General features: G+C 51.7%; 2 protein-coding genes across 9 annotated transcripts in view; one reads left to right on the top strand and one right to left on the bottom strand.

Moving 5' to 3' along the window:
- Window positions 1-14,543, bottom strand: part of RALGPS1 (Ral GEF with PH domain and SH3 binding motif 1) — a 306,650-nt gene that overhangs the window by 94,066 nt on the left and 198,041 nt on the right. The gene's annotated exons all lie outside the window — the stretch shown is intronic.
- ANGPTL2 (angiopoietin like 2) overlaps window positions 2,706-14,543 on the top strand; it is a 35,647-nt gene continuing 23,809 nt past the window's right edge. Inside the window, exon 1 of the mRNA XM_054500772.2 lies at window positions 2,706-3,483. The gene's annotated coding sequence lies outside the window, so the exon portion shown is untranslated. The remainder of the gene's footprint in view (window positions 3,484-14,543) is intronic.

Genomic DNA, 14,543 nt, shown 5'->3' with positions numbered 1-14,543 from the left:
ATCCTGATAAAAACTATAAAAAGGAAAGGAAGATTCACTTCTCCTCAAATGCTTTAGTCACATGATGCTTCTGTCTGACAAACAAGTGGAAATGTGGGAACGGTGCTCAAGGAGGTCAGGGGGACACTGAGATCCAGGAGTCACCAAGTTAGAAGCGTGCTGGAGAGGATCAGGGTGGGAGTGGGGCGAAGTCTGAGGGCAGGAGCAGAAGCAACAGCAGCAATTTCCTGAGCAATCGCTAAATGCTGCAGCCAGGCGCAGGGCCAAATGCTTCGGCCCCATCATCTTACTCAATCCTCACAGTAACCCTGGGAGTAGTAGCATCCCCTTTTTACAAGTGAGGAAGCAGAGCTTCAGAGAGAATAAGAAAGTTGCCCGAGATTAGTGAGAGAGCTGGGATTTGAGCACAGGTCCCTTAGACTTTGAGCCATGGCTCTTCATCCTCCTCCAGCCAGCAGTTTGTTAATTCACTCCTCTGTACTGGGCTACGCGAAAGGAGGGCTCTACATGGCCCGCACACACCCCTGCCTCAGGGTACTCACAGCCCAGTGACGGAAGCAACAGAAACTACAAGAGCTTTTTGTTGAGCCTTGTACTAGGCAGTGTGTGTTACTTAACGTATCACATCTTACTTCATTTTCTCAACAGCCCGCAGCCCTGTGAGGGAGATCCTCATATCATCCCCATTTTACAGATGGGGAAAGTGACGGTCAGAGCAACCAAACGGTAGAACTAGAATCTGACTCCTGAGCTCCCCAGAGCCCAGTGCCACCAATTTTGACTGCCCGATGCCACCAGTGAGGCAGGAGGTGTGCAAAGACAGATGGGGCAAGACACCCTGGTGCTCCTCCTCCACTGAGGGGATCCTAAGAACTTTGAATAGTGAAAACCACTTTCTTTTAGTAACCAAGGGGCTTGTGCTGGACATGTTACCAGAGGGTGGGAAAGTCCTAGGACACTTTGTCTGTAGCTCACATTAATCCAGTCTCCACTCAATAACTAATGTAGCCTTTAAAAAGTAAAACCAAGTCTCAACACTGTCTTGCTCAAAACCTTTCAGTGGCTCCTTACTGTCTTTGGAATGAAGTCCCACCTCTCTAACAAGACCCCATCTTCTCTCCTCAGCCACAATGTACTTGTCTCAGCTCCTCTAAAGGGCTCCCTCCAACTGCTCTTGCCCGAGTCTATCCTAGTCACTAATGCTGTGTAACAAATCACCACCAAAATTTAGCGGCCTAAAACCACCATCTTATTATACTCATGGGGCCTGTGGGTCAGGAATTTGGAGATGAAACAGTGGAATGGCTATCTCTGCTCCCCAGTGTGTGGGGCCTCAACAGGAAGACTCTACAGCTGACAGTGATGCAGCATCTGGGGTGACTGTGGCTAAGGGCTGGGATCAACTACAGGCATCTTTCCTTGCTCACGTGTCTGCAGCTGATGCTCCTGTCAGCTGGGACCTACACTGTGTGTGGCCTCTAGCTGGAGTTCTTAGGCTCCAGCTTGGCTCAGGGCTTCAAAAGAGAGTGCCCTGGTGAACAGGGCAGAGACTGCGCTGCCTTTCCTCTCCCAGCCCCAGAAGTCAGGTGGTGCCACTTCCACCACATTCCTCTGGTCACAAGCAAGTCACAAACCCTCTCGGGTTCAAGGCGAGGAGCAGGGACCTCACTGCTCCATGGGTGAAGTGTCAGGGTCTCCTTGGGGACTGGGAGAGATTGCTTGGGCCATCTCTGAAAGAGGAATCTGCCACAGGGTTGGGAGGGATGCCTGGTGGTAGGGAGGATGCCTAGGGGCAGGGAGAGTCCCATTAAAGTTTTTCTCCCAATTTGTTCCCAAACATCATCACCACCATCATCACTAAAACCTTTTTAAAAAAGCAAAGATACCACCAATATTTCACATGTTCTTGTCGAAGCAGAGGGGCAAACTTGTACCCTGGGGCTCCCTTCCTGGTGCCTGCCAGCCTCCTACTCTCTGTATCCCCGCAGGGTGCCCGGCAGCAGGCCTGTCCTCCTGCACTGACTGTACCTTCTCCCAGGCTGCCAGTGCTGACGCGTCTGGAGGATGCATTGTGGGGTCCAATGCCATCCTCTCCTTTCTTACTCTGATTCTATTAACATTCACAGAGCTCCACCTATGTGGCTGGCTCCATGCTGAGGGCTCTGATGGAGTTCCAGTGTTTGTTCCTAGAAGAGCCCAATAGGAAGTCACATTTTGATGAAAATACAGGCTAAAGAGGATCACAAAGCAGAGGTTCTGGGAGCAGGAGACCCTTGATACACCCATCTCCAGAGTCCTAAGCTCAGTTCAAGGAGATGTCCTTGACACTGTGCCAAGCTCCTTCCCATGTGACCTCACAGAGTCCTCGCTGCATCTGTTGCAGGTAGACTACTAATATTAATTAGCTCATTTACTGATGCATGGAAGGGATGCCCAGACAGGTGAAGTGAATTAATCAAAGCCACTCAGGTGTAAAGTCACAGAGCTTTCCTCCAGTGCTGCCTCCACCCTCAACCTGTGGTATTTCCACCGTCCTAAGCCACTGCCTCCTGCTAACTTCGAGCAGCTCCGATGCCACAGCTTCTGTGTGGACAGCCTTGGACTCCCTTCCCAGGGTTTAGAGATGAGAATGAGGCCTCCATGAAGGGCAGCTGATGGGGAGAGGCGCTCTGGGCTGAGATGCCCCGCCCGCCAGCCTGGGGCTCAGTCGGGCAGTGCCCAACGAGGCATCCGGGGGAGGACCCGCTGCCTGCTGCTCGCACGCGGCTGCACGCACAGCTGGAGCGGATCTAAACCCATTCCCTGAGTCAAAGGGGAAACACTCCGCCTCGCAGCACGCGGGAGCTGCCTGAGCTTTGGGGAGAGGGCGGGCCAGGGAGCAGAGCTGGCCAGGCTGCCCGTGCCAAGGAAGGAGGGGGCCTGCCGAGGCCGCCAAAGCGGGCTGGGCGGGAGGGGCCAGGCCAGCTGGGGCCGGAGCTCGTGTGACATCACCGGGCGGCCCGCCTCTGTCTGGGGCTGAGGGGAGGCCCGGAGCCTTTCTGGGGCCTGGGGGATCCTCTTGCACTGGTGGGTGGAGAGAAGCGCCTGCAGCCAACCAGGGTCAGGCTGTGCTCACAGTTTCCTCTGGCGGCATGTAAAGGCTCCACAAAGGAGTTGGGAGTTCAAATGAGGCTGCTGCCGACGGCCTGAGGATGGACCCCAAGCCCCGGACCTGCCGAGCATGGCACTGAGGCAGCGGCTGACGCTACTGTGAGGGAAAGCAGGTTGTGAGTAGCCCCGCAGGACCCCTGGCCAGCCCTGGCCCCAGCCTTTGCCGGAGCCCTCTGTGGAGGCAGAGCCAGTGGAGCCCAGTGAGGCAGGGCTGCTTGGCAGCCACCGGCCTGCAACTCAGGAACCCCTCCAGAGGCCATGGACAGGCTGCCCCGCTGACGGCCAGGGTGAAGCATGTGAGGAGCCGCCCCGGAGCCAAGCAGGAGGGAAGAGGTAAGGGGCCAGCTCTGCGGCCATGAGAGGCAGGGGCGAGAGGCAGCCGCTGGCCCCGTGGCTAGGGCTTCCAGAACCCTGACCCTCCAGCTGGGGTTGTGTGCAGCTGGATCTCAGAGGGTCACTCCCTGCTATCACTTGGAGCCAAACAAGGCATGTCCGGGGCAGAACCTGTGGACACTTGGTGGTGGTTGGGGGCACATGATCATGGGCTGGCATCTTGAGGACTTCATGAGTAAGCCTCACTCTCCTCTTTTGGACAAAGAGCCTTTGGGGTGCTGGCCGGCAGCTCCCGGCACGGCAGGGCAGCTGGGAGTGTGCGTGTGTGTAGGTGTGTGCTTAGAGGGCAGCGGACTGAAGAGCTGCAGAAGGCAGGGGTGGCCCAAGGACTTGGGTAGTCACTTTGAAGCTTTGGATTCCTATGCCCCCAGGCCAGGACAATGTGAGGCAAAGGCAAGCGCTGTGCTGAGGCACTGGGAGCCCCTGCTCAGAGAGTTACAGGAGCTGGGCTGCCTCTGCTCACACCCTCCAGCTGGCGAGGAGAGCAGAGGCACCCAGCACGGGAACAGACGCATCACCCAGGGGCTGCTGCACTGGATGGTACCCCGGGTCTCCAACTGAGTGGATGTGGCCAAGATACAGGGAGGATGTGGCTTCCCTGGTACCCCTGCAAGGGGACAGCAGGGGCTCCACATACCAAGTCGCCTGAAAGCACTCAGTATTAGATAACATTTCCAAACAAATTCTTCACTGATCCTTCCCTTCTCCTTCTGTGATATGTGTGTCACGGGTCAGCTCTGCCTCTGCTGTAGGATTATGAGAGCTCCCAGAGGCCAGTTCAGTTACTTGGAAAAGGATCTCCTTTCACCCCACTCTCTGGGGAAAATTGAGAATGCCACTTCCGAAGTCGGCCAAATGCTCCCCACATGTATTTTTCCAAATGGAGGCAGAGTAGGGCAGTCCTCATGAGCTGGCTTCAAATCCCAGCTCTTCTATCTACTAGCCAATGGCTCTGGCAGAACACTTAGCCTTTCTAAACCTCAGTTTTCTTATCTGTGAAATGGGATAATAGTGCTCAGGTGGTAACAATGGCCAGAAAGTAACAGCTAACACTTATATTGTACTTACTCTATGCCAGACTCAACTTGTAGAATCCTCATGACCACCCTATAGCACAGGCATTATTATTCATCCCGGTTTTATAGGTGAGGAAACTGAGGTAAAGTAATGTGCCCATGGCTACATGGCTAGTAAGTGCCAGGACCAGGACTCGAACCCAGTGGTGTGCTCCGGAGCCATTCAACCACACCCTACTGCTTTCTAGACGAAAGCTAGGCGCCCATGCCTAGGAAGGCCTTGGCTTAGTGCCTGGTGCTCAGCAAACCCTGAGCAAACCTTGGGTCACTGATGGTTACAAACCACAACAATCAGGACTTCCGCCTCCCGGGTTCACGCCATTCTCCTGCCTCAGCCTCCCGAGTAGCTGGGGCTACAGGTGCCCGCCACCACGCCCAGCTAATGTTTTTTTTGTGTGTGTATTTTTAGTAGAGACGGGTTTCACCATGTTAGCCAAGATGGTCTCGATCTCCTGACCTCGTGATCCGCCCACCTCGGCCTCCCAAAGTGCTGGGATTGCAGGCATGAGCCACTGCACCCGGCCAGAGACCCAAATTCTTTCCCTGTTCTGGACATATCCTGCTAGGGTTTTCAGAAAATCCCACGAGACAGAGATAATACTGTGGCTACTACCACTGCCCACACTGGAGGGCTTTCCAGGAGCCTGAGGAGAGGGGGGCTTTATGTCTGGGGCTTGGGTTTGGGGCCACCTGCAGTGTGCCTGCATCCTAGAAGTCCATACTAAGAAAAAGTGCAGACATATTAACAAAAGGATCTAATACCAACCTTACAGGAGGAAGGGCATCCTGCTTCCCACATGGGCACTGCCTGTCTGCCTATTGATCTCCCCAGCAGAACCATAGTGGATAAGAAAATGCAGCTACCTTAGTGCTGTGGGAAGCTCACAAAATCAGGAGGATCCATAGTCAGGTCTGCCCCGGAGTTGCAGAGGAAGAGGCAAGGAATGGCCATCACCAAGTCTGGCACTATGGTGGCCATGTCTGGTGGATCTTACACCAGACAACACTGATACATCTTAGCCCAGGAGAGGAGCTTCTGTCCTGTGGCCCCCTGAGGTTCCAGTGGGCTCCCTGCACGCTTGGAAGCATTTTGAAAAGGTGACGTCAGGTATTTGCTTCTCTAGCACAAGGCCTCTGGGGCTACTGAAGCCACAGGTTTCCCTGCTCCAGCCTGGAACGATGGTGGCTCACTGTCTTCTCTGGGCAGCTCAGGCTGAGCAGAGGCTCTGACTGACTTCATGAGATTGGCAAAAAAAATGGGACTACTTACTACTGAGGCAGTCTGGGTGGAACAGACAAAAATGTGTAATGCACATGGTCCAGCAGGGGACTACATGTTATTGCTGAAGCTCACGGGCAGAGCAAATAAGCTGTTCCTCCATCTGGCCCTCCATCCCCCAGTGATTTAGGAAGTACCCACTGGGCTAAATAAGGCATATAGATTATGTCATTTCATCCTCACCACAACCCTAGAAGGTAGGTTCTAGTTTTAGCATCCCATTTTACAGATGGGAAAACTAAGGCTCGAGAGGTTAACTTGCCCAAAGTCACACAGTTATGTGATTATGTGGGACTGGAACTCAGCTCTGTCTAGCTCCAAAGCCCCTGACTTCCTCTCACTTCAGTGCCTTGTTTAGACGCCTCAAGTTCTCTTATCCTGACTGTCACTGGGTCCCTGCCCAGTGTCGTCAGTAGCCACATCTGCTTTGGTTGCTGTCCTATCGAATGCTGCACCAACCCCTCTGAAAACCATGGACTTACTCGACTTTAGCGCATCCCTTGCTCTTCATGGAAGCCTACTTCTGAGGCAAAATAGGCATGACTGTTACTCTTAGAGATGAGCCTCAGCACAGTTATGAGGGTACCTGTTATGTGGTAATATGGTCAGTGACAAGACGAACTGAGCTTCGAAACCAGGTTGGCTGACTTCTTCCACGTGCCTGGGTGCTCTGCGATACTGTCTCACCACATCAGCACCAGGAAACTCTGTCCCCAGCTCAGTGGGGGCAGAGCCTCAGGGAAACACTGGTCCATGTGACTAAGATACTATTGATGCGCTCTACATCCATACTTGGAGGCTCCTTTAGGACTGAAGAATCAGAGCTCAGGTCCTCATCACCCATACTGGGCCACACATGAGCAATTTCTGAGAAAACATCAGGGAGATGGCAACGGGTAGCTACAATAGAACAAACATAACAGACAGCAGCCCTGCCAAAGCAGGTACATTCAGCAACTGCCCTCTCTGAATCACAGCCCATTTAATCTGGAATGGTCTCAACTGACAGCAGGCAGATGGGGGAGGGGCTCTGCTTCAGAGAGCCCACAGCCCAGCAGGACTGGGCAGACAGTAAATAATCACACAAACACACAACTGTGTGAAAGCTGTAAAGAGGTGGCACAAGGAGCTAAGAGGGTCCTCAAGGTGGGTGGTGCTGTCCCCGTCTTACAGAAGTGGAAACTGGGGGTCAGGGTGCAGCACCTCTCCCACGGTCTCTCCACTCATGGGCCAAAAAGCAAAGATTGAAACCCAGACCTGTGCTGGTTCCACCCCAGCCTGCTGCCATCCTGGACAACCACACTGTGGAAATCTCAAGAAAGAATCAATTCATTGAATAGCATTTCTTTTTTGTGAATTTATATAAAACACCCCAAATAGAAGAGTTATTCAGCCACAGGCAGCTTGGAGTTTGTGGTGATACACAGGTCACGTCAGAAGCCTCATTCTGGGGGTAGTTTCTATGACAAAACTGTGTTCTTTCACATGGACTGTAAGCCATATAACTAAGTTCATAACAGTGTTGGGGGTTCCAACGTTACGATGGCCTGTTACATGTACACATCAATCGTGAGCCACATTTTGGTCCCAGGAATGTTAAAATGTTGGGTGTGGCAGAAGAATCGCTTGAACCCGGGAGGCGGAGGTTGCAGTGAGCTGAGATCGTGACACTGCACTCCAGTCTGGTGACAGAGCAAGACTCCATCTCAAAAATAAAAAATAAAATGTTGGGTGTGGGGAGCCAGGCCTCTCACAACTGAACTATTGTGTCAGTCCATTCTCTGCTGAAATCAGCCTGTCTGGGGCCAGCAGCCCCAGAGCCTCAGCAACCCCCTGCTGCCTAGTCGTCCAGACAGGCAGTACCAAGACCACCAAGGAAAAGCCCAGAATAGACTCTGTTCTTATCTTCAAGAGATGCCTGAGGACCTGCCCAGCTCCAAGTATCCTTAAAGTCGTGCCTGAGGTGGTCCCACTCCAACCTCCATGAGGAAAAGGCTGTGTCTGTCTCAGCTACTGCTGAATCTCTAATACCCACTCAGGGCCAGGCAGGAAAGATACCTGTGGAATGAATGAATCAATGAAGCAAGCCTCAGACCCAGGCTCTCAAGCAAGCAAGCTTCTCTGCCCCAGGGTGCCACACCGTTCCTCTCTCTGTTGTCCAGCCAAGGGCTTTTCTGAGGCTAGGTCAGGTACCCCACAGCCCCCCAAGTTTCCCTATCTGGGCACGGATCTCTTTGCATTACAAATGCCTAGTCTGTCTCACCTACTACCGTGGACCTCTTGAGAGTAAGGACCTCACCCACCTTGTTCCTGTTCTACCTCCAGCCCCTGGCAGAGTGGCTGGAAGAGGAGAACTTATTGGGAAATACGTTATACGAATGAAGTTCTCAAATTCCTATTTAGTAACCTAGGTGCCATCCTGGATACTCAGTATTCAGAGGAAGAATCTGGCCTGGCCCTGCTTTTTTAAAGAAGCTGTAGTCAGGAGGGAGATAACCAGATGACTGCAATCTGAGTCTTGGGTGTTGGGTTGGAAGCAGCCACAGCTGCACTTGTGAGCTGAAGGAGGGAGGGAGGACCTCACTGAATGGATAGCTTCATGGTGAGGTCAACTTAGGAAGACAGGCAGGCATCAGCCAGGACAGTGGGGGAAGGTACTCAAGGCAGGAAGCACAGCACATGCAAAGGCAGGGAGGCATGACAACACAAGGTCTGTTTTTAAGCAGGACACTGACATGATCAGATGTGGGTATCAGACAGATAGCCCTGGAGCTGCATGCAGTGTAGACTGCAGGGGAGAGAGCACCCAAAGGCAGGGAGGCCAATTAGGATTGTGTGGGTAAGAAACCTAGCCCTGGGGTAGACAAATCTGTTACTGGGCCCAGCTCCACCACTTGGTAGCACCGTGCCCCTGGGCAAGTGGCTTCATCCCTTACCTTTGTTTGCTCATCTGTGAAATGGGGATAGTCATAGCCCCTGCCTCAAAAAGCTACCGGGATCAGTGAGGCAGACACAAAAATTGGTTGTCCCAGTGTTTGAGGAACAAGTCCATCCAAACAGCCAAGGTGGCCCTGGTGCCAACTTCTCAGCCTGGTCCAGAAAAGCAGCTCCAGGCAAGGCCTGGACTTCCCAAGAAAGCCACCCTGGGACAGTGCTGTCCACCCAGCCCTTGACTTCTCCCTCTTGTCTAGGGCTTTCCCAGTTGTAGGGCTCCAGAGCACACTAGGCGCTGCCGGAAATGCAGCAGCCAACTCAGAAGCTGGACTCTGAAATGGCTCCTGCAGACTCTTCCCCGCCTCTGCTCTGTTGGCCGAGGCTCCTGGCACAGAGGGCTCAGTGCACAGACTTTGGGGGAATCTCAAAATGGTTCCCAAATAATGCACTGTGAAAAAGTAACAGCAGTGTCCTTGTCCCCCTGGCAAAGGCAACCAACTCCCCCACTCCCTAACCACATCCCCCTCTACCCTATGATCTCATGGTGTGACCACAACCCGCCTCCTCCATGAACTCTTCCTGGAGCCAGCAACTCACCAATGGCAGAAGCACAAGAGCCCAAGGCATCAGGCAGATTCGAACCCCCCAGTGCTACACCTCCAGGCAAATCTGTCTTACCCTGCTTCTCTGACTCATGGCCCCCATCACCCATGACCAGGTAGTAGCAATGCACAATGGCTTGCTGCATGGGAAGGCTAAATGGGTGGGTGATGGAGGGCTGGATGGATGGCTAAATGGTTCATTCAATGGTCTTATGAGAGCTGAACTAGAAGGGTTTGGGAATTGGCTCCAGACTCCCCAGGGGCCTTCTGGTGGGGAATGATTCATAGCATCTTCAGCTGGGAGGGGAGGGCAGTTGGAGATCTGGATATGCCCTCCCTGGCCTCCGGGCTGATGGTGAATCATCCAGGACAAACGATGCACAGTCCTTTCACCAGGTTCTCCAAGGTGAGGGTGTCACTGCTCATCCCAGATGCCCATTTTGGGGTCTTACCACTTGCGTGATCAAGCAGCTCTTTCCAACATCCAACAAAACACACCTTTGTGCTGACCTGAAAGCTATTTCTACTTACTCCGTCAACCGTGAGTAACATGCAAGCTGCATCTCAGCCATTAAACAAACAAGCACCTTTTATTCATACTGGTTGAAGAGACAATCTTGATGCAAGGCAGGGTTTGGACCTAGCAGCTGACAGCTAAATCCCAGTTGTGATATTTACTTCCAAGTGACCTTGAACAAGCGATCTAACCTTTCTAGACTTGGGTTTCCTCTACTGCCAAATGCAGATATAATACTTTTCTCTTAGGTAATGGGACCATATAGTTTGTTGCTCAGTCAGGACAATATTGAGAGTGAAAAGGGGGTGCTACTAATAACTACATAAGACCGCAACCAGCCTGGCCAGCATGGCGAAACCCTGTCTGTACTAAAAATACAAAAATTAGCCAGGTGTGGTGACAGGCACCTGTAATCCTAGCTGCTCAGGAGGTTGAGGCAGGAGAACTACTTGAAACTGGGAGGCAGAGGTTGCAGTGAGCTGAGATGGCGCCATTGCACTCTAGCCTGGGTGACAAGAGCGAAACTCCATCTCAAAATAATAATAATAATAATTACGTAAGACAATAGACCTCAACCGGGGCCAACCAGGATGTATGGTCCCCTACTCATAGAGCTATTAAAAGCCAATGAGATAGAGTACAGCTGGGCACCCAAGTTCACAACAAACGACAGCCATTATTAGCAATACTACTGGTCACGTGATCAGCTGGGCCTTTTCCTTCATCTGGATCCCTCCCACATCTTGCATTACCAACTGGTTTGGATACTTCCCTACCAGCACACCATACATTTCAACAGCTTTAGTAGGAACACCTGCTAGCTAATGTTGATGTTTTCATCTGTCTTCTGTCCTGATGATAGTTTCACAAACTTGATTCATGCTCAGGTCCACCAGACTCACTCAAGCACAGCTCAGGCTTCTAGCTTCCCAGAACCCCGATGACAGGGGCCAGCTGGCAGTTCCAGATTCCCTGACTGCCTTGGCAGAGGCCCGCTTCTCAGGCCTCCTGCAGTGCTGGGATGCCTCTTCTGGAGTGGACCCATAATTGGCCTTCATCTGTGATCACAGACCAATGGGCAGTGCTGACCAGAGGACGGGTGGTGAGGGGGTGGTTCTGTAAGTCCTCCAGGCAGGACTACAACCTGGACTGATGACGAAACAACTCCTGAGATCCAGATTTAATTTGGAGGCTTCCCTGGGATCTGCAGGCCTAATGACGGCAAGGGCACTCCTGTCGTCCTCCTGCCTAGAGGGTCAGAGAACAATCTCTTTTGGGTTTCCAGTCACTTTGGCACTTTGGTTTCTCTTTATTCACAGTATGGTATCTTTGGGGGTTATTTTGGGGTCTGTTAGTGGCTCTGGTACTTATTAATTTGTGATCTGGGCAAATGACTCACGATCCTCAAATCTCAATAGTTTCCTCAACTGCAAATAGGGATAAATGTAAGCTTTGCTGTTAGCCTTAAAAGTATCTTTGTGGGCATTAGAAAATTGCTACAATATAAATATAAAAAACATAAAGACTATGAATGTGAGTTGTGTCCCCTAGAGTTGCACAGTGCACAAGTGGGGCCACCATGCATGGCGGCCCTCAAATAACAGGCCACCTTCCGAGGGCTGTTGGGAAGATTAAGTGAGATAATGTATATTAAGTGCTTGAGCCATAGTGACAATTTGTTGTTATTATTCTTTTAATTGCTGGAACTTTTCTCATTTCTAACCTTTGGGGTGAACTCAGAAGAGGATCCCAGGCCGGCAGCTTCTGCTGCAGGGCAGAACACACAGCTCCATGAAAATGACAGCTCTTCCCACAAAGTGGCCCCTTGCTTGGGCTGTGGCACCACAGTGGTGAGAGGGATGCGGACACATGATGTGTGGCCCCACCACATCAGGCCAAGCGGGCACATTCAGAGGCAGCCCACCGGAGACTGGGTGGGACTCAAGCCCTGGAGAGGCTGCCTCCCAGTGTACAAAGGCTGTCACATGGCATAGTCACACCAGCCTCACTTGTGGGGAGGGAAAACCCATGCGTGATGGAAACTCCTCACAATACAATGTGGAAAAGCAATTTTAAGAATTGCTTTTATTTTAATTCTGAAGCCAAGGAAAACAGTTGGATTTGCTTTTCTTTGTTGGACACAGGAAAAAAGTGAGGAGCATCACTTTGACTGGAGTTGAGTTCTTCTGCAGTCCTAAGATGGCTGGAATGCCAGGGTTGGGGCGGGGGTGTTACTTCTCTTGAGATACAATGAGTTGAATAAATATCAAGAGAGCAAAAGTAAACAAACTTATTACTGCCCATTAAGAGCCACCAAACTGGGAAAAAAATGCTGGGGGGAGGGGAGGAATTGGGGTTGGAGTCTTGGACTCCAAGGAAAATAAATGACTCTGAGGCTCAAAGAGAAGCCCAAGGAGCATGGCCCTTGGTATCAGGTTGACCCAAGTCCTAGGCTCAGTCACCTTTGGCTGTTATCTGCCGTGTGTTCCTGGGCAAATCACTGACCTGTCTGGGTTGCAATGTCTCCGTTGATAAAACAGGGGTGAATAACAACCCACCGGATTACCTGGGACAATGTACCTCAGGCGCCCAGCACAGTGCCCTGTTCCTTCCCTTCCTTCCTGTAACCCAATCAGTTCCGAGTCACCCCACTAAGCCTAGGCCCCACAGAGGTATAACAGTAGGACTCAGAATCAATATAGTTTCAAGAGGTCCCACTGCTAGCAACATGACCTCAAAGTCAGCTACCCCCACACCTTTTTGAGCTTCAGTTTCCTCAGCCTAGAAATGGGCATAACACTAATTAAGTCACTCGGAGTGTTGCAATGATTAAATGAGAAAATGTTGATGTGAAGGGCCTGGAAAGCCCTAAAGCCCTGTGCAAGCATTAGTCGAGGAGATGGTGTGAGTGCTTGGCACACTGCCTGGCCCACGCCCAGCATCCTCACTGTTGTTGGTTTTGTTTCAGCTTTGTTGTTCTTGCTATCATATTGCTAACACATTATTCCAATCTCCCACTTCTGATGCGCTTCCATGCTGCTCACCTAGTGTGCAAGGTGGGTTGGATCACCCCATTTCACAGAAAAGACTCAGCCTTTGAGGTCTCAAGTGCAATGGCAAGAACTCTGCTGGGGAGCCGTGAGAGCCCATGTTTGGGAGAGGATAGAACTCAACCATAAATAGTGCAAATCAAATCTGGAGGTCCAGGAAGGCTTGGAAACCAACCTTGTCTTGCAGCCAGGTTGCCTCTTGGGCCTCTGGCAGTTTCTTGGCCACAGTGGAGCCCTGCGCCCACATGGGCACAGAGAGGTATTTGTCACCCACTGCCTCAGGTGAGCAGCCTGAAGAAGGCGGTGGCCCAGCAGGCCTGCCCTAGCCCAGGGTCAGGGGCGGCTCCTCCCCATTGTTCTGGGGTGGGTGTGGCCACTAGCACAGGGGCAGCCAAAGCACCGTTGGAAACCAGGCAAACACTTCCAAACTCAGCTGGGTTTCCATTGACGTCACTGCAGCCCCACCTCCCAGCAGAGCCCAAACCAGAAGCTCCAGCACACCTTTCTCTGCCTGGCCTCAGAGAGGCCTGAGCAGGCCATAGGAATCATGCTTGGGCTTTGTCATTTAAGTGGAAAACAGCTCAGCAAGGCCCCAGGGAGCACAGGGTCTCTTCTGTAACTGCTCACTGGCTGGTCCAAGGTGGAGCCCAGACCCAGGGTCCTCACTGGAGAAGCCCCCAAAGGGGTTCAGGGAGGACAAAATCCTTAGGTCCTGTGTCATACTTGTTATTTTAGCACAGATTAATGTGAAATCAGAAAGTAGTGATGCTAATACCCTTTTACTAGTAAAAACCAGATTAAATACATGCCTGTGTCATCGTTAAGAGTTAGCAGGTTTGAATCCAACAGACCAGGGTCGAGCCCTGGTTCTGCCACCTTCTAGCTTTCTGATTTTGGGCAAGTCACTCAGCCTCACTGAGTCTCAGTTTCCTCATCTGTAAAATGTAAACAGCAACAGTATCTACCTTAAAAGGAGATTATGAGAATACGGGAAATTGGAAAACACTTGCAAAATGTTTAGTCCACGGTCAGGTATATAGCAGACCTTGGTCAATGGATGTTATTAATAAATACACACATGGGCCCTCCTCTGCGCAGCTCTGACCTCCTCAGGCAGTCACTTGTCCATGGGATCCCTGCCCCAATCTATCTCTCTTTCCAGCACTCCCAGCTGCTCAGCAGCTGTTGGCAGGTGTGTCTTGTCATTCCATCAACAAATATTTATTGAGCTCCTATGCATTTCAGGCCATGCGGTAGGCACTGCACATGGAGCGGTGACCAACACAAACACCTCCCTCCCCTCGTGCAGCTTGCATTCAAGGGAATGGGGAGGAGACAGCATGTATCTTATGGTGATAAGGACACTGGAGGGGGAAGGTGGTGAGGTCACAATCTTAAATCAGCAGGGAGGGTCTAACTGAGAAGGTGGTATTTCAGCAAAGACTGAAAGAGGTGAGGGAACAAACAGTGAAGAAGGGGGCAGGGACCAGCAAGTATAAAGGCCCTGAGTCCTAAGTGTGCTTAGAACACTTGAGGGACAAC

The sequence above is a fragment of the Pongo pygmaeus genome, chromosome 13 (assembly GCF_028885625.2).
Source record: "Pongo pygmaeus isolate AG05252 chromosome 13, NHGRI_mPonPyg2-v2.0_pri, whole genome shotgun sequence".
NCBI classification, from domain to species: domain Eukaryota; kingdom Metazoa; phylum Chordata; class Mammalia; order Primates; family Hominidae; genus Pongo; species Pongo pygmaeus.
Note: the sequence above shows the minus strand (reverse complement) of the source record. Positions and strands in the feature narration are given on the sequence as shown.